At 42.3% G+C, this 24,324-nt stretch overlaps 1 pseudogene; it reads right to left on the bottom strand.

The window, feature by feature from the left end:
• Positions 1–243: 243 nt before the first annotated feature.
• LOC127214738 (sodium- and chloride-dependent transporter XTRP3A-like) lies at positions 244–23,111 on the bottom strand (annotated as a pseudogene).
• Positions 23,112–24,324: the final 1,213 nt, after the last annotated feature.

Below are 24,324 nucleotides of genomic sequence, written 5' to 3'. Positions count from 1 at the left end.
CTACCTTTAGATCGGTAAACAGAGGCACATTTGCATTTCCTGATAGCATTACTTCACCTTTCTGATTTCCAAGAGCACAACTGTTCTGTTTTGGTGACTCCCCCTCATAACTAGAGATGTTCAACAGAGCATTTATATTTGTACAAGTTGCTCTGGATGTAAGTATGTCTAAACACAACTCGTACTTTCCCCTCTCCTTCAATAGGTTCTGACCATGCTCTCAGATTTGATTGCACATTGGCTTCACCTAAGTGCACCAGGCTCACTCCCAAGATTTTCTGACAAAGGCTCCTTGAAGCCAGTAGCATGGACCCTGAAAATTTTCAATGCTCCGGGGGTGTCTAGAATAGCAGAGATGATGGGCACACTAAAAAAGAATAGAATAATGATATAGGACAATGTTCCTCTTTTCACCTTTGAGGGTACATGGTTTTTGAGACCCTGTCTGTGACTGACCCTAGGAAGGCATGACAAGTGCAGAAAGGCAGTCACTATGCCTAGGTTGAGTAGTAGGGGACAGACACTTAAGTGTTCAGGAATAGAATCTGATGTATTATCACAGGGTACACCCACTCTTTGAGCCTAAAATCCATCTGATGATACAAAATGGGGAAAAAAGAAAATGGAAAAGGAAAGAAAGATACAAGTAAACTGGAGGAAGCAAGAGATAGCAGAGATTTGAGGGCAGAGAACAGACTGCCAGTTCTGCTATCTAAAACAGGCATGCGCACAGAGGAAAGGTGATTTTCCTATGGATGTGGACCTGCAGCTTCTCTGCCTCCTGTAGCAGGCAGGATCTGGGGTCTCCTTACCTCTTTAGACCATACACGTAGCACACAGCTATGGTCTCCACCAGCACGATGAGCAGCAGAGACAGTGTTGCTGCATAGTCATTGAAGATGTCAAACCAGTAGTTCCCAGCCTCCATGGTGAACTTGTGCCGATGGCACAGTTGATGAGGCACACCAGACCTGGAACACAAGATCATTGCTCATCTCTCTGAGACTCCCCTGACTCATCCCACATTGGATGTCAACAAGAGCCATCGATCCCTAGGTGTGCTGTGGAGGGTGAGTTCCCACATCAGCTATAGGAGCTGCTTTGTAAGGTATTTCAGAGCAGGAAAACAACAACAAAAGTCAGGGTGTTGCTCTTCGGGGGATATCATAATGGTTGAAAGTCTGGGAATGCTGAAGATACCAAAAACATAGCCCCTGAGACTGTGAGAAGTGGACTTAAATGTGGTGTGGGGCCCTAGATAAGGATTGGTTTGGGAGGAAACTGCAATTTACATTTATGTAGGTGTTCTCACTTGCCAGGCTCTGGTCATATACCAGACCAGATTAAGCCTCAAGGTAGTAGTCAGAGATCCCTTTTATACCGGTTCCAGGGCTCAGTGTTGTCAGATAACTCCCTGTAGCACAACATGGCAGAGTCAATATTTGACTATTTCCAGGTTTTCTTCTGACTTCCAAAGGCTTTCCATGGTGCCTCTGAATTCTTAGTAGCCCTTCCCACTGCCATACCATACAATGTCAGCCAGTGGGAGGTTCCCTCAGGAGAGGATTAAGTGCTGGATTGGGAGCTACATGCCTTTGTACTGTGGACCACAGAGACCCAAATTCAGAAAAAAAATACCAGGTGCTATCAGGCTTCGAGGAACAGGGAAGAGGATGCTCCCACATGATAGCTAGGACATGTGATCAGACATGACATTATCTATCCTGAATATAGAGCCATCGGAGGCACAGGAGTGTTCTTATGATCCTGGCTGGGTGGCAAGATGTTGAAATTAAAAATGGGTCTCTGTGGTACACATTACATGTACATACAGCTCCTAGAACAACTTACCCAAGTGGAACTGAGTATTACCCTAGCAGGAGCACAGCTACACCCATGCAGCCCTTCTGGAGTTGTCTTAGAATCACACGGCCCCTAATTAGACCCTTCCACTGATTGTCTTGCATTTTGTCACCCACCCATGCCCTGCCTCTACCTTCTGGTGTCCTGAATGAAATGGCCTCCTTGGGCAGGTAGCACGAGATGACCTTGCTGTCCGTCAGAGGGGTGAGTATGGCTGCTGTGTTTCCAAGCATGCTCCCCAAACCCAGCATCAGCAGCATGAAGATGTAGAGAACTGACCAGAGCCGGAAACTTCCATGTTTTTAATGGCCTCAGTGTAGACAATGAAGGCCAGGCCCGTGCCCTGGACAGCCTGCTGATGATTAAAAGACACCAGATACACATGTGAGTCAGAGGGGACAAGAATGAAACACCATAGTTCAAATGTGGAATGTCTATCCTCCCTGTCTTGCTGCACTCTTAGAGGTGTGTAACTGTAACACCAAAAATAAAAACCCAGAGACAGATATTGGGGTTCAAGCTCCAAGCCGAAGGTTTGAGAAGCAAAGCAGCTGAGCCACTAGCTCTTATATCTACCTCAGTCTAAAAGGGGGGGTGATCCTGTCTCTGCAAGTTCTCCAGCAAACCTCAGACTGCTACCTCTCCTCAGGGTGGCTAGAGATTAAATCTCACAATGCACCCTGAGACATTGGGTTCCTGTCTTTTATATGCCTCTCTGGAGCTGGGATTAAAGGCCTGAGCTCTGTTAATCTTTTAGACTGATTCACTCTAGTGTATCCCAGGGAGGGTCTCGAACTCACAGAAATCTACCCAAAGGTGTGTGCCACCACTGCCTGGCTAGCTAGTATCGTTTCTAGGATTAAAGGTATGTATCACCATTGCCTGGCCTCTATAGTTTGTTGCTGGCTTTGCTTTCTGAATCCTCAGGCAAGCTTTGATGAATCATAAATAATATATCATCACATATAACTTTCAGAGCTGAGCTCTCACTGGAGAAATTAGATCATTGGGTAAGTGTCTTGAGATTTTATAGCCCGATGTCACTTCCTGTCTGTTCTTTGCTTCCTTGTCCATCAATTGTTAGAGTCTTAGGCTCATGAGTCTATTGTCATGAATTGTACAATCCTTCTCCACCATGATAGATTGTACCTCTCACTCCCAGAAATAAAATAAATGCCTCACTCATGACCGTGTTAGGTATTTGGTTATAGAAACACAATTTTGTATTGACTGATACAAAAATGTAAATAAACTCAATGGTGTAAGCACAGTGGGAATAGTAGGTGTCAGGAGCAGATAAGGATAACATGACACTGTAATTTTTAAGTGAATATTAGATATCACACAACAATTATTTCACTATTATTATCAGGAGCCATCAATTCTTAACAATGTCAGTGTTAAAATACACCCTACTGGGGTACTCTGATCTCACTTTCCTGCCCATGACTACCACAGAAAGCACCACAAATCGTAGACAATTGGAATCAATGACTTAAAAAAATAGTCTTTTCAATGATTAATATTATTATTGGTTTAAAAGGTCACTGTAATGTTAATATTGGATTAGATATGGCTGAAGAGAAAATTAGTGGACAGGGAGTTATTTCTCAGGGTAATTCTGTTCAATCGAATGTAGTTTGACCTAAAGATGCACTTAAATTGGACTAATGGTGACTTTGTACACTGTGAAACTTAACCTAATCACATCAGCCAGCCTCTAAGAGCCAGGTAGTCAACTGCTTAAAACAAGGTTCAAAGAAAGCAAATATAAGTTTTACCCAACGAAAACTCTGTATACTTCTTTTCATTTTCTTTTTAAAATTTTATTTTATATGCATTGGTGTTTTGCTCACATGCATGTCTGTCTGTGTGTGTGTGTGTGTGTGTGTGTGTGTGTGTGTGTGTGTGTGAGACAGAGAGAGAGAGAGAGAGAGAGAGAGATCCTTTGGAGCTTGAGTTACAGGGTGCTGAGAATTGAACCCATGTCCTCTGGAAAAACAGATAGTTTTCTGAACCACTGAGCCATCTCTCCAGCCCCCTCATTTCCACTTTCTATATATAATTTTCTTTTCTTTTGATATCCTGCACATGTGAGGGTAGGAACATTCTGAATTTCATTTTGCCCAGTATGTTTTCTAACTACAGAATCAAGCCAATTAAGATCTATGAAAGTGATTCTGTCTTACTTATTTTCTGTTGTTGTGACAAAATGCCATGACCAAGGCCACAGAAAATAAAGTGTTTAATTTGGGGTGCATGGTTACAGAAGGTTGGGAGTCCATGGCCATCATGGGGATAACATGGCAGCTGGCAGGCAGACATGGTGTTTGCCCATGAGCGCTTATATCCCTTTCTGCAAACAGGAGGCAGAGGGAGCTATTTGGGAATGTCCTGGGCTTCTGAAACCTCAGGCCCACTGCCAGTATCAGTACTCCTCCAATGAGGCCACACTTCTTAATCCTTCCCAAGAAACTCTACCAACTGGGGCCAAGTATTCAAACATATGCGCATATGGGGGCCATTCTCATTCATACCATCACACCCCACACCTTGGCTGCCATAGGCTTGTGGCCAGATCATAATGTGAAAATGACTTTTGTCCAACTCTAATAGTCCCATCAGTGTTAACACTTTTAAATTTCTTCTGAGAACTACGGCAACTTTTAATTATAACTCCTTGTAAAATCAAAAGTAAATTATATACTTAAATGTAAAACAGCATAGAATATACATTACCATTTCAAAAGGGAGGAATGAGAATATAGTTAGAAAATACTGGACCAAGGCATGACAGAAATCCAGCGGGGCAAACTTCAAATCCTGTATCTCTAATCTGTTGCTAATAGGCAAATGGAAATTCAGGAGGGCAAACCCCAAATCTTAAAGCTCTAAATCTGCTGCCAATGGGCTTAGATGGCTCTTCCCTTCAAGTTCTGCTGGCTACAACATGCGACTTTCTCTCTTGATTTGGTCCCAAGCTTCTTGGTAAGTATTTCCTATGATTTTGACATCTCCAACATCTTGAGGTCTCCAACCCAATCCAGGCTTCATTTTCATAAATTCACATATAGCTTCTCTGGTTTCCTTGAAGGGATTCCCATGCCAAACACCTCGCTTCAGAAGCTTTTCTTAACTGTGGAGGAAGATTCTACAACTCCTTTACTCATGTATCATTCAGGGATCTAAAGCCAGAACGACCTGGCCAATGAAGCCATGTTCAGTCATTTGAGTTGGAGCCTGTTCCCCTTCTTGAATTATATTTGCATAACATTTTCCCCCATTGCAGCTTTTTAGAAATACAAAAGGCATTTCCTTTTTACAAGTTTTAGGTTGAGCTGGGTGGGGTCTTCACCCAAAGACAACACTCCCTTTATTCTGTTTCACAGCAGGTATCTCCTTATATTAGTGCTCTTTCCCCTCCTCAAACTGTACATTTTGTGTTTCTTTTTGCCCTGCTTATTATTTTTATGGTAGCTACACATGAAAGTGATTACTAAAAACCATGCAATAGAGTTAATAATTGGCTGTTTTGGAAATCTCCTCTGCCTATAAAATTAGTCCAACTATTTCAATTTGCCCTCAGGCAGAAAGCATCCTCATTTTTTCCCCAAGCACCACAAGAATGGTTCCTAACACTGTCACTAATACTGTTGCCCTCTGAAGTTTCTTGAGCTGAGCATCCATAACCCTCAATGATCTTAGCACTGTTTTCTCCAAGCTCTGACTAGGATGTCCATTCAACCCTGCTTATAGCAGTCATCAGCTTTCCTAATCCAATTTCCCCAGGTTTTCCATATTCCTTCCAAAAGCAGCATGGCCAGCTTCCTGTCACAGCAATACCCCACCCCGTAGTACCAACTTTTGTCTTCCTCACTTTCCTGTTGTCACGAGAAAACACTATGACCAAGGCAACTTATGAAAAAGAAAGTGTTTAATTTGGGGCTCATGGCTGCAGAAGGTTAGAATCCATGATCATCATGAGGAAAGCATAGCAGCAGGCAGCAGGCAGGCAGGCCTCAGGCAGGCAGGTAGGCAGGCATGCAGGCAGGCAGGCAGGCATGCAGGGATACAGCAAGCAGCAGGCAGGCAGGCAGCAGCCAGGCATGCAGGCAGGCAGACACACCTCTTCCAACAAGGCCACGCCTCTTAATCCTTCCTAAACAGTTCTACCAGCTAGGGAACAAGTATTAAAACATGTGAGTTTATGGGGACATTCTCATTAAACCACCTCAGATTCCCTTTTAACAACATAGAAGGAAACCCAATGAAATGATGACATGGAGAGTGTAATATGTAATCAAAGAGGTATAAAACCTGTGGAATAGGAGGGAGAAGATTAACATAAATCTAAATGAAGATCTTCAAGGAGAAAAGACATAAACACAGGTGACAATTAAGACATAGTATGTATGAACTTGCCAAAACTGAGAAGAAATCATGGATTCATAAATCCAGCAGGTTTAATAGTGTTTAGGTTCAGGCCTGGATGAGGTAATAAAAACCCACCCATACTAAATTCACTAAAGATGCCAAAGACAAAGGGACATATTTAGGGAAGTCAGAGAAAGGACTGCTCACTTATAAAAATAAAAGAAGGGCAGACAAGACAGTTCAGCCAGTAGATTTGTTTGTAATGCAGGCCTGAACTTATGTTCAATCTCTAGAACCCATGTAAAGGTAGGAGAGAATTGAATCCACAAAGTTGTCCTTTGACCTCCACACATGCACGCGCGCACACACACACACACACATAATTAATTTAAATCAAAATAAAAGAAAAATTCAGCAGCAACGATTGAAACCAGAATTATAAGGCAAATGTTATCCAAGTATTGGGAGAAAATAACTGTTAACAAAAAAAAAAAAAAAAACTACTATTGGCACAAGTTCTTTAAGAAAAGGGGCCAGGGGCTGAAAAAGTGTCTTGGTGTTTAAGAGCGTTCATATGCTTCTGTGCCGAAGGACCTGGGTTAAATTCCTAGTACCCACAGTGGCTTACAGTGTGGCTAACTCTGGTTCCAGAGATCTGACAGCATTTTCTGACTTCTATGGGCACTGGGAATGCACATGGTTCATGTAGACAAAATATACATAAAACAATGTTTAAAAAGACTCTTATACATTGCCAGGCAGTGATAGAACACGCCTTTAATCCCAGCCATCAGGAGGTAGAGGCAGGCAGATCTCTGAGTTTGAGGCCAGCCTGGTCTACAGGGGAGTTCCAGAAGAGTCTCGGATACACCGAAAAACCCTGCCTCAAAAAGATGCAAACAAACAAACAAACAAACAAAAATAAGGAAAAAAGAATGACAGAAAACAAATGGGGCCAAATGTTTATGTGGAAGCAAAATCTAACAAAGTTTACAGTCCCTAAATCTTGCCCTGTCCAGGCATGATGGCTCACACCTTTAATCCCAGAACTCAGAAGGCAGAGGCAGGCAGATCTCTGTGAGTTCGAAACTAGCCTGGTCTACAAAATAAGTTTTAGGACAGCCAGAGCTGTTACACAGAGAAACTCTGTCTTGAAAACACATCCTTCTCCCCCCCCCCCCGATAAACAAAAAAACTTGCCTTATAGGACAATATTTTAAAGAAGATTTATTTAGTTATATGCATATGTACATGTGTGTTTGTGTACCATGTGTGTGCAGGTGCCTACAAGGCCAGAAGGAAACATCGGATGCTTTCGGGGGTGACTTTGAACTACTTGATGTGAGTGTTGGGAAGTAAATTCCGGTCTTCTGGAAGAACACCAAGCTTTTCTAACTGATGAACCATCTATTTAGCCCCACAGGTAGGTATTTTAAATCTAGCTCCTCTCTCCCAAAGATAGCTGGAATGCAAGAAAGAGTATTTACAAATAAAATTGTGTGTGTGTGTGTGTGTATTTGTGTGTGTGTGTGTGTGTCCATCCCTGAGCCCAGGGACAGATCTCACTGCCTTATGCATCCTAAGTTTGCGGTATTTAGAAAGTTATAGGCTCAAAGGGCCAGAACTACATGACAATAATGTTTAAAATGGAAGAGGAGAACAAGGTCTGGCACACACCTTTCATCCCAGCACTCAGGAGGCAGAGGTGGGAAGATCAGGATTTCTATATCATTCTTCTGTCTTTAAAAATGCAAAGACAGGAAAGACAGGAGAAAGTGATCTAAAATTCTTTCACTTTTTGAAAGGGAACTCATGAATACTCTCTAACATTAAGCTGTGTTAAGTTAAATATTAATTAAGAGATTTCAGGAAGGAGATATGAAAGTCCAAATTTCAAACAGTAGAGAATATATATTAGAAAGGAAAGGAAATAAGAGAGAGAGAATGGCAGGAGCAGGGGAAAGAAAGTAATTCTAAAAACATAAAATAAAATAAAATCAGTAATTATAACATCTTGGACATAAAGCCAATCTCAAAAACAAGCAAGGAAAAACTAAGTGTCAGAACCAAAAGAAGGCAACTGAATGGATGCCAAAGCTTAGAACAGGTGCCATAGTTGCCCAAGTAGGATCTAGATCTCGAAGCCTGGGTGTCAGCGTCTTGGTGTCTGAGTTGTGTAGGAATGGAGGGTCAGGCTATAGATCCTGTAGGCAGGGCCCAGAGCTCTACAACGTTGCTGGTTAGTTTTATGTCAACTTAACACAAACTACAGTTATCTGAACAGAGGGGACCACAACTGAGAAGATGCTTCCATAAGTTGCAGGGCATTTTCTTAATTAGTGATGGGGAGGGGAGCAGCCAGTAAGCAGCACACCTCGTGGCCTCTACATCAGTTCTTATCTACAGGAATCTACCTTGAGGTCCTGATGGAGGTGTAAGACAAATAAACCCTTTCCTCCCCAACTTGCTTTGGGTCATGGCCTTTCTTCATAGCAATTATAACTCTAACTAGAACAACAAGCAAAAAAAGGAAAGTGTTGTATCTCTCCGTGGACAATGGTACACCCCAGAAAACAAAAGAACAAAAAAAAAAAAAAAAAAAAAAAAAAAATAATGGAAAGATCTCCCATGCTCTTGCTTAGGTAGGATTAACATAGTAAAAATGGCAATCTTACCAAAAGCAATCTACAGATTCAATACATTCCCCATTAAAATCCCACCACAATTCTTCACCGATAATAATCAACTTTATATGGTAAAACAAAAGACCCAGGATAGCCAAAACAACTCTATACAATAAAAGAACTTCAGAAGGCATCACCATTCCTGACTTTAAACTCTACTACAGAGCTATAGTTCTGAAAACAGCCTGGTATTGGCATAAAAATAGAGAGGTAGACCAATGGAATCGAATTGAAAATCCTGATATTAATCCACGCACCTATGAACACCTGATTTTCGACAAAACAGCTAAAATTATACAATGGGGCGAGGACAGCATCTTCAACAAATGGTGCTGGCAAAATTGGATGAGGGTGTGTAGAAGACTGCAGATAGACCCATGTCTGTTGCTATGCACAAAACTCAAGTCCAAATGGATCAAAGACCCCAACATCTATCCAGCCACATTGATCCTCTTAGAAGAGAAAGTAGGAGGTACCCTTGAACAAATTGGTATAGGAGACCACTTCTTGAACATAACTCCAGGGGCAAAGACACTGAAAGAAACAATTAATAAATGGGACCTCTTCAAACTTAGAAGCTTCTGTAAGGCAAAGGACACAGTTGACAAGAACAAATGGCAGCCCACAGACTGGGAAAAGATTTTCACTAATCCTATATCTGACAAAGGGCTGATCTCCAAAATATACAAAGAACTCAAGAAACTAGTCAACAAAACACCAAATAACCCTATTAAAAAATGGGGTACAGAACTGAAGAAAGAAATCTCAATGGAGGAAATCAAAAAGGCTGAAAGACACTTAAGAAAATGCTCCACATCCTTATCTATCAGGGAAATGCAAATCAAAACAACTTTGAGATACCATCTTACCCCTGCCAGAATGGCTAAAATTAGAAACACCAGTGATGACTTATGTTAGAGAGGATGTGGAGAAAGTGGAACACTCCTCCACTGCTGGTGGGAGTGCAAACTCATACAGCCATTTTGGAGATCAGTATGGCAGTTCCTCAGGAAAATGGGAATTAGTTTACCACAGGACCTGGCAATCCCCCTTTTAGGCATATACCCAAAGGATTCACATCCATGCAACAAAGACATCTGTTCAACTATGTTCATAGCAGCATTATTTGTAATAGCAAGAACCTGGAAGCAACCTAGATGCCCCTCAATTGAAGAATGGTTAATGAAGATGTGGCAAATCTACACAATGGTATACTACTCTGCAGAAAAAAATAATGGTATCTTGAAATTCGCAGGCAAGTGGATGGCACTTGAAGAAACCATCCTGAATGAGGGTAACCCAGTCACAAAAAGAGGAACACAGTATGTACTCACTCATATATGGATTTTAGATATATATCAAATGATCACCAGCCTATAATTCACATCACCAGATGAACTAGGATACAAGGTGTATTCTAAGAGATTCATATAAAGTCCCTTACAGAACTGGGAAGGGGCAAGTCCCCCAGAGCTCAGGTGAAGTGGGGGAGGACAGCGAATGGAGAGAGAAGTAGGAGAAAATGAGGGGAGGAAAGTAAAACATGTGCGACCAGGAAGATCGAGCCTGGTTAGGAATAGAATATAGGAAAGAGAGAGAGAGTGAGACAGAGACAGAGAGAGAGAAGATAAAAGAGGGATCCAATATTGGTTTGAAGATAAAATTGAACACAAAGAAAGGTCGAGAGAACAATAAGATTGCTCTCAACTAACAAGTTGAGCTTATGTGGAAAGACTATCATAAATGCCCTTCCCAGAGAGTGAGATCAACAACTAACTTCTCCATGGAGCCCTCAACTAATGCCTGCTGAAAAAAGGATCAAACACCCATACATAAACACTGAGTCGAACTAGAACCTACATGCAGATGGAGAGGACAAGACCATGCAGCAGAAACTCATAGAGACAGCTTAACTGAACAAGGAGGAGCTAAGGGCCACTAGACTGATAGCTGGGAAGCCAGCATGGGACTGACTCAGGCCCCCCCTGATTATGGGTCTCAGCCAGAAGGACTGAGCAGTCTAAGAGACCCCAGACAGCGGAGCCAGGATGTGTCCCTGGTTCACAAAAGAACTTTGCAAACATATCTCCCATGGAGGGATAACTGCCTTAATCTAGAGACAGGAGAGAAGCCCTAGTCCCTACTTCACAGAACCTGTCAGATCTACATGACCCCAACTGGATGGCACTCCCCTACATATGGAATTGGGGTGGGGGGATGGGAGGGGAGGGTGTTTAGAGTGCATGTGAGAGGGCAGAGAGGGTAAAAAGGGAGGGAAGGAAGGAGGGAGGGGCTCAGGGGAGTGGAGCGAGGGAGGGAGGAGGGAGGGAAGGAGAGGGAACTGGGATCGACATGTAAAATAATATATTAAACAAAAAAAAAAAAAAGTAAAAAAGTGCTTTGACTCCAAAATTTAAGTTGAAGGACAAGTTACTGGGGAAAAGGATTTCTATTTTTGTTTCCACAGAAAATGAAAAGATGTGGATTCCTTCCAGACTAATGTGGTTTGATCATGCCAGACTGCCTGAAACAGAATACAAGCTGATCCTACATTCCAAACAGCTAGACAAAACATCCCTACAAACTACAGCCAGGATATCTGAATCTTCTTCGTATCCCCCAAGACAGCGCCCCTTATCAGCAGGAAGTAGTTTGGAAAGAACGACACCCAAATTCCCAAATATTGTATATAAATGTTTGTTTTCATTTAATGGGACTATTATATAAAATTAAATAAAATTAAAAAAAATAAAAAAAGAAAATCAAAACAAAACAAACAAACAAACAAAAAAACAAACAACTACTCCCTAACCTAACCAATAAGCAAAGGCCATGGAACCTTTATCCTGGCCTTGAAAGTATTCTCTAAAAGCAGTCTGAAAAAGTCTTTATAGTAAATCTAAGAACTAGTCAGAGTGTTCACCTAAAACTTGGAATTTCACTGTGTTCAAAGTACAGGAAAACAATTGTGCCTGAGACTCCAATAAAATCAATAATAATAGTGAAACCACAATAAAAAAAGGGTTGAAATACAGACACTGAAAAGAAATGTGCTAAATTATATCCACAGGTTATAGGATAGTTTATAGAGAAAATATGAGCAATCTGTAGTTGTGAGAATTCATTAGGAAATGCATCAAGATTTCAAGGTACAAGACTAACATACAAAAATGTTTGTTTCTTCTGCCACCAACATAAACAACCGTAGAAATAAGGAGAAAGACACTATTTACAATAGCAATGTAACAGAAGATATGCAAAGACATTCACAAAGGAAATTATCTGACAGACTTAGGTGAATGAGAGAAAGCATGTTCCTAAATCAAAACCCAATCCCCAGGAACAAAGATGGAGGGAGAGATAACACTCTTCCATATCCCTACAGAGTTTAAAGCAAATCCTGTTACAACTAAAAGGTGAGCCACAAGAGAAGGCCACAGTCAACAACAGAGAGTAAGAAAATATAAAATTCAAAAATACTTAATGTTGGATTTACAAGGCCATTCAGGGCTACACCAGAAGTGAATCAGTCTAAAAGAGAAACAGAGCTCACAGCTTTAATCCCCAGCACTAATATATAAGATAGGAGCAGGGCATTAAGTATTTACTCTTGGCAATTAGTCTCCAGCTTGCTATGAATAATATCTCTCCAGCCCTGGTACAGGACAGAGCTCTCTGGTAGCCTGGATGCTTTGCTTCTCTGATCTTCATTGCTTCATTAGTTCATAAACAATGTATCAACCACAATCATCTTACTTGAGCAGCTTTTTATGACTTCTTTTTGTATTTTTATAGTAATTCCTCTATTCTTACACCTCCAACATATACTTTCCCTCTAAATTATACCAGAAAGAAGGGGTAAAGAGGGAGGATAGAGAGAAGGTGAATAAGAATAAGGAGCAATGAAACTTATGTATTAAAATGCCATAATTAAATTTGTTTTTTATGTATTTACTATTTTAAAAATGTCATTACTTAGTACAACTGCTAACAAAACAATATTATTTATTTAAGTCTCCCCCCTTACTCTGTGAATGTGTGTGTGAGTTCCTAAATATTTTCTTCATGCTACTGACTATTTCTTTTATTGCACAGAAAGATCTTTCTTTGATGTAATCCCACTGGTTTTTACTCTGTTGCAAGTTTTGGGGTCTTATCCCAAAACATAGGTACACACAAACCTATGTCTTCAAGTGTTTCCCCTGTTTCCCCTTAGACTTTTCATACTTTTGGACTTTTGTACAGCATGTGAGATGTGGATCTAGCATCAGTAATTGATATGATGGCTTTCCAATGTATTCTCTTGGTGTCTTTGATAGAAATATGTGGATTTCCAGGTACTCTACTATGTTGTACTTGTCTCCTTGTCTTTTCTCAAGCCAATACCAGACACTTTGTAGACAGCCTTAAAATCAGGTATTGATATGACTTCAGTTTCGTTCTTTTATTCAATAGTGTCATGTAGATTTTAAGATTTTTTTTCTGATTCTATGAACATTATTATTGGTAAGGATTGAGCTGAATCTGTGAACTGTCTTGGGTAGTATGAACACATTAATAATAATAATAATAACAACATTAATAATAACAAAAACAACAATAATAATAACAACAACAACAATAATAATAAGAACTCTGTGATGGTTTGAATGAGAATGGTGCCCACAGGCTCATATATTTGAGCCCTTGGTTCACAGTGGGTAGAACTATTTTAGAAGGTTAGGAGAGATGGCCTTGTTGAAGGGAGTGTGTATGCCATTGAGGGAGCCCAGACTGAACCCAATCCTCTCTTTCTTCTACAATGTCCTACCTCTTACTCCTTCCACATTCACCCTTCCCCTCCCTCTGCCTCTTGCCTGTGGATTAGATATAAGCAGGCATTCTTCCTGCTAGCCTGCTGCCATGCTTCCTTCCACGATCATAGACTCAAAGCAACTGTAGGCAAAGCCTCAATTAAATGCTTTTTTGATAAGCATAGAACATAGTACATAGTACAGAGTACAGAGTACATAATACATAGTGTCTCTTCACAGGAACAGAAAATTAACTAGGACATCTGCTCCATAGAGTATCTTTCCTTTCCTGGAGTCATCTTGACATCTTTCATTAGCATTTTGACTCTTTTATTGTCAATACCTCTCATTCCCTTAATTCTATTTATTTAGAGCTGAAACAACTGGAGAGCAAAGAGTCCACCTTAAAAAATGGGCAAAGAAATGGGCTACATAGACATTTCTTTAAAAAGAAATGAGGGGACGTCAGGGCTGGCTCACTGGTTAAGAGCGCCTGCTGCTCCTGCAGAAGACCTGGGTTCAGTTTCCAGCACCCACGTGGCAACTCATAACCACTGTCATAGCCCTCTTCTTACCCCTGCGAGCACCAGACATACATTTGGCATACACATACACATGCAAGCAAAATACTCATATGTGTCAAATAAAATAAAAACATCTAAAAATTTAAGACACAAATAGCCAGCAAATATATGAACAAAAAGTCAGCATCATTAATCTTCAAGGGAATACAAATAAAAACCACAATTAGATATTATTGCAAAGGGATCTTAACAGCCATGTGTCAAGGATATAGCAGCACTCTCATGTTTACTGTGATATTCCTTTAAAAAAACTCTAGGATATAAAACCATCCATGGAAGAGTGAACATATACAAATCACGTGGTATGTATCCACAAAGGAATAATACTTAGCCATAAAAAGAATGAAATCTTGTCAAGTGTAAAGGTAGAGACAAGTGAAGGCATCATGGTAAATAAAACAAATCATAGACAAATAATGCATTTTTACACTCATTTGTAGAAAGTGATAAATGAACCTCCAAGAAGATGGAAAGGCAGCGAGTGAAGACAGAGGTTAGACAAGAGTCACAAAAACACAGGAATTAGAAGCAGAAATCGCTGCTTCTGTGCCCAGAAGTGTAGGTAACTCTAATCTACAAGAATCCATGATACACAAAAATAACTAGAAGAGTAATATATATATATATATATAATCCATGTATGAGGAGAAGGAAATGCTAGGGGCATTGGTCTAGCGGCTATATATGTCATACTTGTATCAAATCATCAGGCCCTTCATAGGCATGCATGGATATTATGTTAATAAATAAAATTTAAAAACAATGTATCATGGGCACAAAACTGTAAGGGATTTTGTCTACAATGAGTAGGGAAAACTTTCTATTAATTTCAGGGACATTTAATTGTGTGTCCTTAAAATAATTTTGCTTGTCCTGTATAAAAATCTACATTTTATATAACAAAAAGTTTTATAGTGTTAATTTGAGAATTGGAAATATTGGTGTTTGAGTGCTGGATAGTTTTATGTCAACTTGGATGTAGGGAACCTCAGCTGAGAAATGCTTCCATAAGATCTGTCTGTAAAGCATTTTTTTAATAATGATTGCTGGGAGAGTACACTGTCCGTTGTGTTGTTGGTGGTGCTGGGCTCTATTAATAAAACAGGTTGAGCAAACTGTAAGCAGCACCCATCCAAGGTCTCTGCATCAGCTCCTGCCTGCAGCTTTCTACCTTGTTCGAATTTCTGTCCCTACTTCCTACAATGATGAACAGCAATGTGAGAGTGCAGCCAAATAAACCCTCTCCTCCTCTAAGTAACCCTAAGTAAGACAGTGTGTTACCTTGTCCTTTGCCTTTCTCAAGTTTTGGAAATTTCAAAAAGACACAGGGAAATGAAAAGAATTCCTAGTAGCAGCTGGGAGAGAGCAGGAGTCCAGTCTCTCATCACTGTTGCAGGGGACCATGTCTCTCTCCACAAGTCTTCATGGACCGTGTGGAGAGAGGCAGTGCCCACCCTTTCCAGGCCTCTTACAGTGTTCAGCTCTGACTCCAAGCTGCAGTTTCTAATGTGTGGGAACACTTTACTATACTTGCTTGGGTAGGTGGATGCCAGGTAGTCCTTCACCTCCTCCAGGTTGCTGGCTGTCAGAAAGCCATCTTCTAGCTCAAAAGAATTTGTCAGCAGCAGAATCACCCTGCAGAGCAGACTATCATCTTAACATATACCACTAAAAAGCCATTGGCTCTAAAACCTGGGAGGAAGGTGGGTAGCCTCTTCCCTCCTGCCCAGTGCAGAAGAGATGAGAACAGAAACTACCTCCCAACAGGCTACTTCACATCTGGATAAGTGGCCTCCAGTGAGATTGGGTAGGATGTTGGAAGCATTCAATACTTCATAGCCAGATTCGTACCCTTTGGTGGTGACAACACAAGAATGTGGCTAATGCCATTGACCAACCGCTTAGAAATAAGTTTAGAATCACTTAAACATATTTACTTATTTTCAGGCAGGGCCTTACTATGCAACCTCGGCTGTCTTGGAATTTGTTGTGTAGACCAGGCTAGTCTCAAACTTAAGAGATTCATTTGACTCTGCCTCCATATTGGTGAGATTAAAGGCATGCACCACTACATTTGGCCTAGAATTATTAAGCTTAATTTTATATCACAGTACGAATTAAATGATTTGCATGTATACTGATTTCCATTAATTTAAGTCCTAGTTTAGAGATGGCTACTCATGTAAGTGACCTCCCTACTGGACATATTAGCATTTGTTTTGAGGGAAGCCAAAGACAGTAGACTCGGCTAGAGAGGCCTTGCTTACAAATGAGATGAAGACACTGGTGTGTTTGTTGTTGTTGTTGTTTGGTTTTGGTTTTGTTTTTTCCTGAACGCCCCTTTCTGCTAAGTGCAATGACTACCTTAAATGTCCCATTCCCTGCAAGGCGGCCTTTGCTTTCTGGACCCTCAGTTTCTAGTGCTGGTAGAAGGCAGCAATTAGCACGTCGAGGAAACAGAACTGACCCTCACATTGCAGACCTCAATACTGGTGTCTTTAGTCTACTCCTTGACTTCTGGGAACCCAGTCCTTCCCAGTCTCCCTTTCAGCTCAGGGCTTTGGAGCCTTGCCTTCCCACTTGGGGTCCACGGTTCTGAGGGACAGCTTAGACTCACTTGTTTAAGCAGTTTTCATAGTTGAAGGTGGCCTTGAAGCCGTAGATGGAGAAGGACACGATGCTGGCATATCTGGAGGTGGGAGCTGTTGATGATGGACACAATGATGGCATGCTTCTGGCAGTTGTTGGAGGGGTCATTGTAGCTGGCAAAGGCAATCAGGCTGCCAAACCCCAAGCCCAGTGAGGAGAAGATCTGCATGGCTGCATTGATCCAGGCCTTGGGGTTGGCTAGCTGTTTCATCTAGAAGGCCAGTAGGGATAGGGCTGAGGAATCCTGAGCTCTAATCCCAAACTCTTCCCTCCCAGGAGATGAAAGCTCAGAGATGGGGAAGAAATTACTTCCAACTCACAGGTAGTCAGAATGACTTGGGGCTGAATTCTAGGTCCATGTCTCAGAATGTCTCCAGTGTATTTCCTGGCAGGTAAACTACTCAGCAATCTTCCTCTCATACCCTCTATGGCAACCTACCCATGGAGAGTGCAATTGAGTATTGCCTGGTCTAATAGTCTAAAACACATAAAACATCTAAATCACCAGCCTGCCACAATAACAGTCTTACCACATAGGAAATTTAGGTGGATGTGGAGTCAAGTTCGAGATTACTCCAGTACTGACACTTAAGGCCTATGCAATAAGAGTGTCCATTTTGAAAGGATACAGTCATATGATTCCAGCCATTTGTCCAGCAAAGAATGTGCCCTACTCTAAATTCAATATAACATCTACACTGAAGAACAATGGCTAGGGTGACTGGAAAAAAAAAAACGTTAAGGACGGGACCATAGCATTCCCTAGAGGGAAAAGGTCTAAGAAAATATGGGATCAGATAAGGGAGATGACTGGAGAGATGTCCATGGTCCCTAGCTTAGTGGGGAGTCTGGACTGGGCTTTAGGTGAGAACTGGAGCAGGAAGACCTGAAGGAAGGCACAGGCACTAGTCACTAGTGGTAGTGAGGGCTGCAGGACAGGCTACAGAGAACATAACTTCCAGGATATCTATAGTCTTTGGCCCAGTCATGGGCTCACACCAGCTCTGATGATTACAGATCTTACCCTCTTTCCCCTTCCTCCCAGGTATCCCAGAAAGTGACAGTCCCCTTCCCTTGCAAACCATACCTTGGGTGTGAACATGTACCTCAGGCCATTGGTAGCTCCGTGGATTGTGAGGCCACGGACCAAGTAGATATCAGCACAAGTAGGGCATCAACGCGATGAAGTAGACCACCTGTAGGCATCCAGGAACAGAATAAGACTGCTGGAGAGATGGGGACAGCCACTCCCACAAAAACCTTAATTCTTTGGCATTTAGGCTGCATCCACAGCTGCTAAGAGCTGTGGGTAGCACTGGTCCTGAGTAGGGACACAGGTTCTGAGTATGGTCTAGAGAAAGAAAGTGTGGGACATGGCTGCTCATGTCTGTTGCCCCCATGAAATTTCTTCTCCAGTGCATGAGAGGCAACACTCCCCGAGCCCCTGTTTCTCTAAGAAAGGCTGAAAGGCTGGAGGAGCCCACACAACACGTTTTTTGTTTTTTTGTTTTGTTTTGTTTTGTTTTTGTTTTTGTTTTTTTTTGTTTGTTTGTTTGTTCTGTTTTGTTTTTTCAGCCAGATTTGACTCAGCTTTCTGAGGTCCCAAGAAAATCAGAAAGACTAATCACTTACAGGATCTATGTTATCTCCAAAGTGAAATTAGTGTCTTAAGGGGCAGAACTGGGTTTTCTGGATGGGATCCGAGGGGAGCCTGGTTAGGCATGTCCATATGTAGAAAACAGTGCACAGGGCAATGTCCCCACAACAAATGCAACAAATGTACTGATTTTGTGCATTCTTCATAAAAAGAAAAGTCTATTTGGTTAAGCCAATCTTCTTTCCCTGTTGACATGCATCACAATTTAAGGATGTGTTCTTAGTCTCTTTGGCAGGGGGAATCTCAGACTCAGGGTCACCCTGACTTCTAAAAGCCTGAAAGTAAGGGCTTTCAGATAAACATCTGCCTACCCTGGGTGGGAAATTTTGGGTAATTCACTTTCTATGTATGCCTAGATTCATAGACAAAAACAAAACAAAACAAAACTTTTCACAAGGTTGGTTTTGTTTTATCAATCTTCTTTTAGGTTGGATCCACCTCTGAGAAACCCAGCTAGTGACCATGTCTTGATATGCTTCAATTAATCTCAGTCTTCCATTTCTTCCTTGGCATGGCACCATACTTCATGTACTTCTAAGACTGTCAGAAGGACACTGAGAATGTGGGATATATGTTTACCATGGCTTCTTACACATTTAAGGGGTTAGTGAATTTACCCAAATATCTAATATGTCAAACCAGGTGAGATGCAAATGGATAAGAGTCCTTTTGCCAGTGATGTGAAAGAAATTCAGGGGCATGGGGGAGGGCTGAACCGGGTCCATAACACTGGGCACTAAGAAGACATTCGGGGAAAGCTCTGGACTTCTACCCCCACCCCCGCCAGTGGGCTGTGTTTCTTCTGGGCTTTCTAGAGTCCTCACAAAGTGGCTTCCTTCTTTTTCTTGTGGGAAGGATGGCTGGACATGTGATCTAGCTTTAGCTTAACCTATCAGGAGAAATAACTCTGACCAATAAGTAAAACTTCAGAGGAGAATAAAAGAGATTTCAAACAAAAAGGAAAAGGCAGCATCTTTCCCCATACATGGAACCCTGGGGCATTTCAGTCAGGGTGGGGGGTCATAGTATAAGGAGAGAAAATAGATGGTGAGGATTAATATGGCATCATGTCCAGACTCTACTTATTTTCACAACTATAAGAGGCCTGGAGAGGAAAGGACTGCTTTAATATTCAAGGGTACAGACATCACCATTAGATCTTTTGGATCATGCTTGGTCTAGGTTGGGACAGAGCAGATGCTGCAAGGTCTGATCTCAGCTGAGAAAGAACACCCTGATTCTTCTGCTCAGCTGTGAGGCAAAGTGCTTTGGGGCTAAGATGCTGGCCACTATGGGGACTTAGAAAATAATGTGATATGTCATGCCAGAAACAACATTGGGGTTGTCATGCAATATCTCAATGACATAGGTTGTTCTAAGCTTGATGCCTCATGAAAGAACAAAACCGAACAAACATGTCAGTGCTGGAGAAGGCAGGCAGGTGATCAGGAGAGTGAGATCTAGGGGTCTCATGGGATTGTCAGAAGAAGAAAAATTGTAAATGACTAAGTCACAAAGGATGTGAAGAGAATATTCATGCTGCATGTCACCAATAGGATGGGAAGAGCTTGGAGTAAATATGGGCTATGTCCTGAGTCTGCTGTCCCTGGCTGTGATTTTGCGAATAATACTTTGCCTATCTAATCCTTTTGGGAGTGACCTCATGTATCTACTCTGAGGGGCTGTTAGAAGAATAAGACACCGTGATCCACTATGGATTTGCTTTGCCTAATAGCTGAATATGGAGCATTCACCCCAGTTTGAAACAGGTACGGGTGATGGAAATACAGCAGATACTCCAGCCCTAGGATGAATGGAAACCTGGGCATTTCAACAGAAAGAATGAGCTTAGGCAAATAAAAGGCCTTTGCTGGGTATTTTGGCATATCTGTGGCCTAAAATCCCAACACTCAGAAGGCTGAGTCAGGAGGATCACTGAGTTTGAGGCCAACTTGGGCCGTTCAGCCAGTTTCATGCCAGCCTGAAGTACATAAGGAGACACTTTAAAAATAAAAGCCAAAACAAGAACTAAAACCCCATACCACACAACAGAACAAAACAAAACAAAACAAAAAAACCAAGGGAGAACCCAACAGTTCTGGGTTGTATTGATTTCCTGAAAGCACTTTGAAATGGGACCCCAAATCCAACTACACAATAAAGTCCCCAGAGGCTGGCTAGTCTGATGTTGAGGTTCCCTCCACAGAATAATAGCTCTGGCATTTGAGGTGGAAGGACTGAATAGCAGGGTGTTTGAATATCTCCATGAAATGACCTGGTACAGGTGAGTGTGAGAACTGGCTGGGGCCTGTCATTTCAGATTCAGTGCTACAACTTTAATCACTTCTGACACCCTCCACTGTCAGCTAGTACAGGGACATGCCAATAACACCATCCATGCCTTCTGACCCACTGAGCCTCTACTCTGGACAGCAAGAGACAGCTCCTAGCATGGACCAGATTCAGTCCCATCACACTCCCTAGCACAACTTGCTGGTTGACTCAGTGCCCCTCAGGATGCACAGATACACCATCAGCCAGGCCAGGATGAGGCACAGTGCTGGCTCCCACTGCACTCCTCTATTCTCCTGGATGGATGGTGAGATGTTGAGTGTTTTCCTGCACCAGAAGTACTGCATTGACGAAGCCTTTTCATACTCCTCGTCGTAGCCTGTGCCGTTACCATTAAGTGGGCAGACAGACCATGGCAGGGGATCCTTTTCAATGAAGTGAGAATCAACAGACAGTCAAGGGAAAGGTCAAGGGCTTGGTGGGATGATAGGAAGCATCTTTGACAGGAGGCTTCACACCTTATCCTGTAAATATGGGCTAGCCTGGCTTGCGTGAAACAACAGAGTACAGTGGATCAGAGGCTTCCTGGCCTAGTCTTTCCAGATCCTTGTAGCTACCCTGTTCAAAACCAGTTGTAGGTCTAGAGAGATGGCTCACTAGTTAAGGGTACTGGCTGTTTTTCCCCAGGTTAGAGTCCCAGTAACCATAGGATGGCTCCCCTTCTGTAACTCTAGTCCCAGGGAATTTGACATGCTCTCCTGGCCTCTGCAGGCACCAGGCATGCATGTTGTACATAGACATTCAGGTGAAACACCCATATACATAAAATAAATAAGATAAACTTTAAAAATAATTTAAAAACAAAGCTGTGAAGGTACTTGAGTTAGAATCTTGAGCAGTGAGCCCATTTGTATGTACAGGCCACAGGAGGGAGACACTGTGGTGTCTGATGGAACCAGCAGCAGGTCCTAGCTAAGAAACAGAAGCCCTCTAAGCTCAGTTGCCTAGCCGACATTCTCTGGGCCCTCTGCTGAGGCCACTCTAATTCACACTGTTTCACATATTTGGCTGCAAATCTGAGGATACCTCTGGGGTCCTTTGCTTGAGATGAGCTCGACGTCAGTTTTTTTTTTTTTTTTTTGTTTGTTTGTTTGTTTTTGTTTTTTTTTTTTTTAATATTCCTGCCAATGAACATGCTACATGAAGAAGCTCTAGGGCATGGAACAACTGAGAGATTTTCAGTGTTCTTCTCCCTTCATCTGCATCAGAAGGTAAAGATAGGGTCCTTATATTTGCTTTGCTAAATGTACCCACTAAGAAGGACCCACACCCTCCCATAAAGTAGAGTCCTATAGAGTCACTTGTAGCTCCTGGGATTGAACAAAAGCTCTCATGTCGTGTATATGGCCATGCCAGTGTAGATTTATATGTTCCGGGGACCTGCATGGCCCATAGAAGTGCAAGTGAAGGTCTGCTGTGTAACCTTGGAAGAGGATTTACTGCAGGGGTAAGGGGGGGAGTTCTGTGAAGTATGGAATGCATGGATATTAGAGTGGTAATTCCTGGGTCCTTCTCTTCTTTTTCCATCTGGAAAGAGGCTGATATGGAGGCAGTGGGATTAGAGTCTCTGAGAGTGAAAAGGATGAAGATGGGGGTGGGGTGGGATAGAATGTGACTGGTGGAGAGGAACATTCCAGCGCTTAGTGTGGAATTATGGCTCATATTTATTTTCCACAAAGCCTAGACCCTTCCAGAATATCAGTAACAAGAATTTAGATAATGCACTGTTTAAAATGCTTGTCATTGAAAATATTCCTGTAGATATTCCAATGAGTGCTGTGGACCTGCTCCTCAGAAATGATTGTGCACATGTGTGTACACACATGCAAACGCACATGCATGCACACGTGCGCACACACAGTGCATAGTTTGGCTTACATTGTTATAAGTAGTGGATCCAGATTCTGTCATCCCTGCTTGGCTTGTGGCTCCCATCACGCTCCCCCCCTCACTGAGAGGGTTCCCACAGGCTGGCGTTCTCATCCTCTACCAGCTCCCCACTTGGTGAGTGGCCCTGCATCTTCTACCCTTTTTGCTTTTGCTCTGACCAGAGGTTGGCTTACCTGGAAGGAGCAGAAGAGATACCAGAAGTCCCAGGCATTGATGACGTTGTAGTACATTGAGAGGAAGAAGGAGACCACCACAATAGCAACACCTGTGAGCAAAGCAGAGGGCCATGCTGAAGATCAGATGTGTGTCATTTAACCAGTGGGACTTGAATGACACAACTATGGTGAGATCCCCAAACAAGAACACTCTTCTTTTAGGTTTTCATTAGACCTGATACCACACCTATGACATCATCTTGGGAATTACTACCCCTCAACTCTGATCATCTGAGATGGTAGATCAGTAACGGATTTTTGACATCTAAGTGTCAGATCCTGGGCTCAGTATTTTGTTTATGCAGTTAGTTCACACAAAAGCATTGTCCTCCTTCCAAAGAGCAAACTAAAGCTCAGAGCTTTCCCAAAACCACCCAGCAGAACTATGGAGAAGGGCCAACTACATGCCTGATGTGAACTTGCTCCTTTTGGAGGTCAAGTTCCTGGAGCCAGCCCCATCCATGTGGCAGGAGTGTGACAGACAGACAACACTTACCCCCAGCCAGGTCTGATCTATGAGGTCCCACAGTGTGTATCACTGTGAGAAGTGAGAATTTGCCATTAGGTTGCTCTAAAGTGTGTTCGCTTGGGAGTATTGTCAACCTTTGTCATCCCAAACATAACCAGGAGAGCTGTAAGTTGTTGACTTTGCATGTGGCAGACTATACAGGTATCAATAGCATTACAGAGCAACTCCTCCCACTCCACTGAGAACTCAGGCCAGTAAGTGCATGTCAGTGCCCAAGGGGCCAGGCAGCCTCCCCTGTTTTCCAATATACAGCATACATTGCTGCCTCAGCACACTCTGATGGCCTTCATAGCTCTTCATCATGAGGAGGCAGTTTGAAGATGAGTTCTAATGCCCCGGACATATTTCTTCCAAAGATGGAGGAGGTCACATCAGGTGGACCCTTCCTCATTCCTTAAACAATGGCTCAGGCTTCCTGTCTGCTTCCCTTTCTTGGGCATGAAAGGTATACAGAACATGTATGAACACTGATGGCTCTAGATCCTTTGCTTTTACAAACTAGGAGAATCACATCCTGGAGGTGCCAGGGGACAGTGACTGAAGGTCACTCTGGAAGGGTGCAGTAGGCCACACCTGGTATGTTCGCATAGATGCTTGGCTTCTGCATCCAGGTATCATTACGATGGCCCAACACCCCTAAGTGGTGTGGTGATGATGAAATGACCTCACACTCGTGCATGCCATGTTCAGCACCAGGCACACATTAAGCAGGGGGTGGCATTTGTGTACATCCC

The sequence above is a fragment of the Phodopus roborovskii genome, unplaced genomic scaffold (assembly GCF_943737965.1).
Source record: "Phodopus roborovskii unplaced genomic scaffold, PHOROB, whole genome shotgun sequence".
NCBI lineage: Eukaryota > Metazoa > Chordata > Mammalia > Rodentia > Cricetidae > Phodopus > Phodopus roborovskii.
The sequence above is the reverse complement of the archived record's forward strand: the minus strand, read 5'-3'. Positions and strand labels throughout refer to the sequence as shown.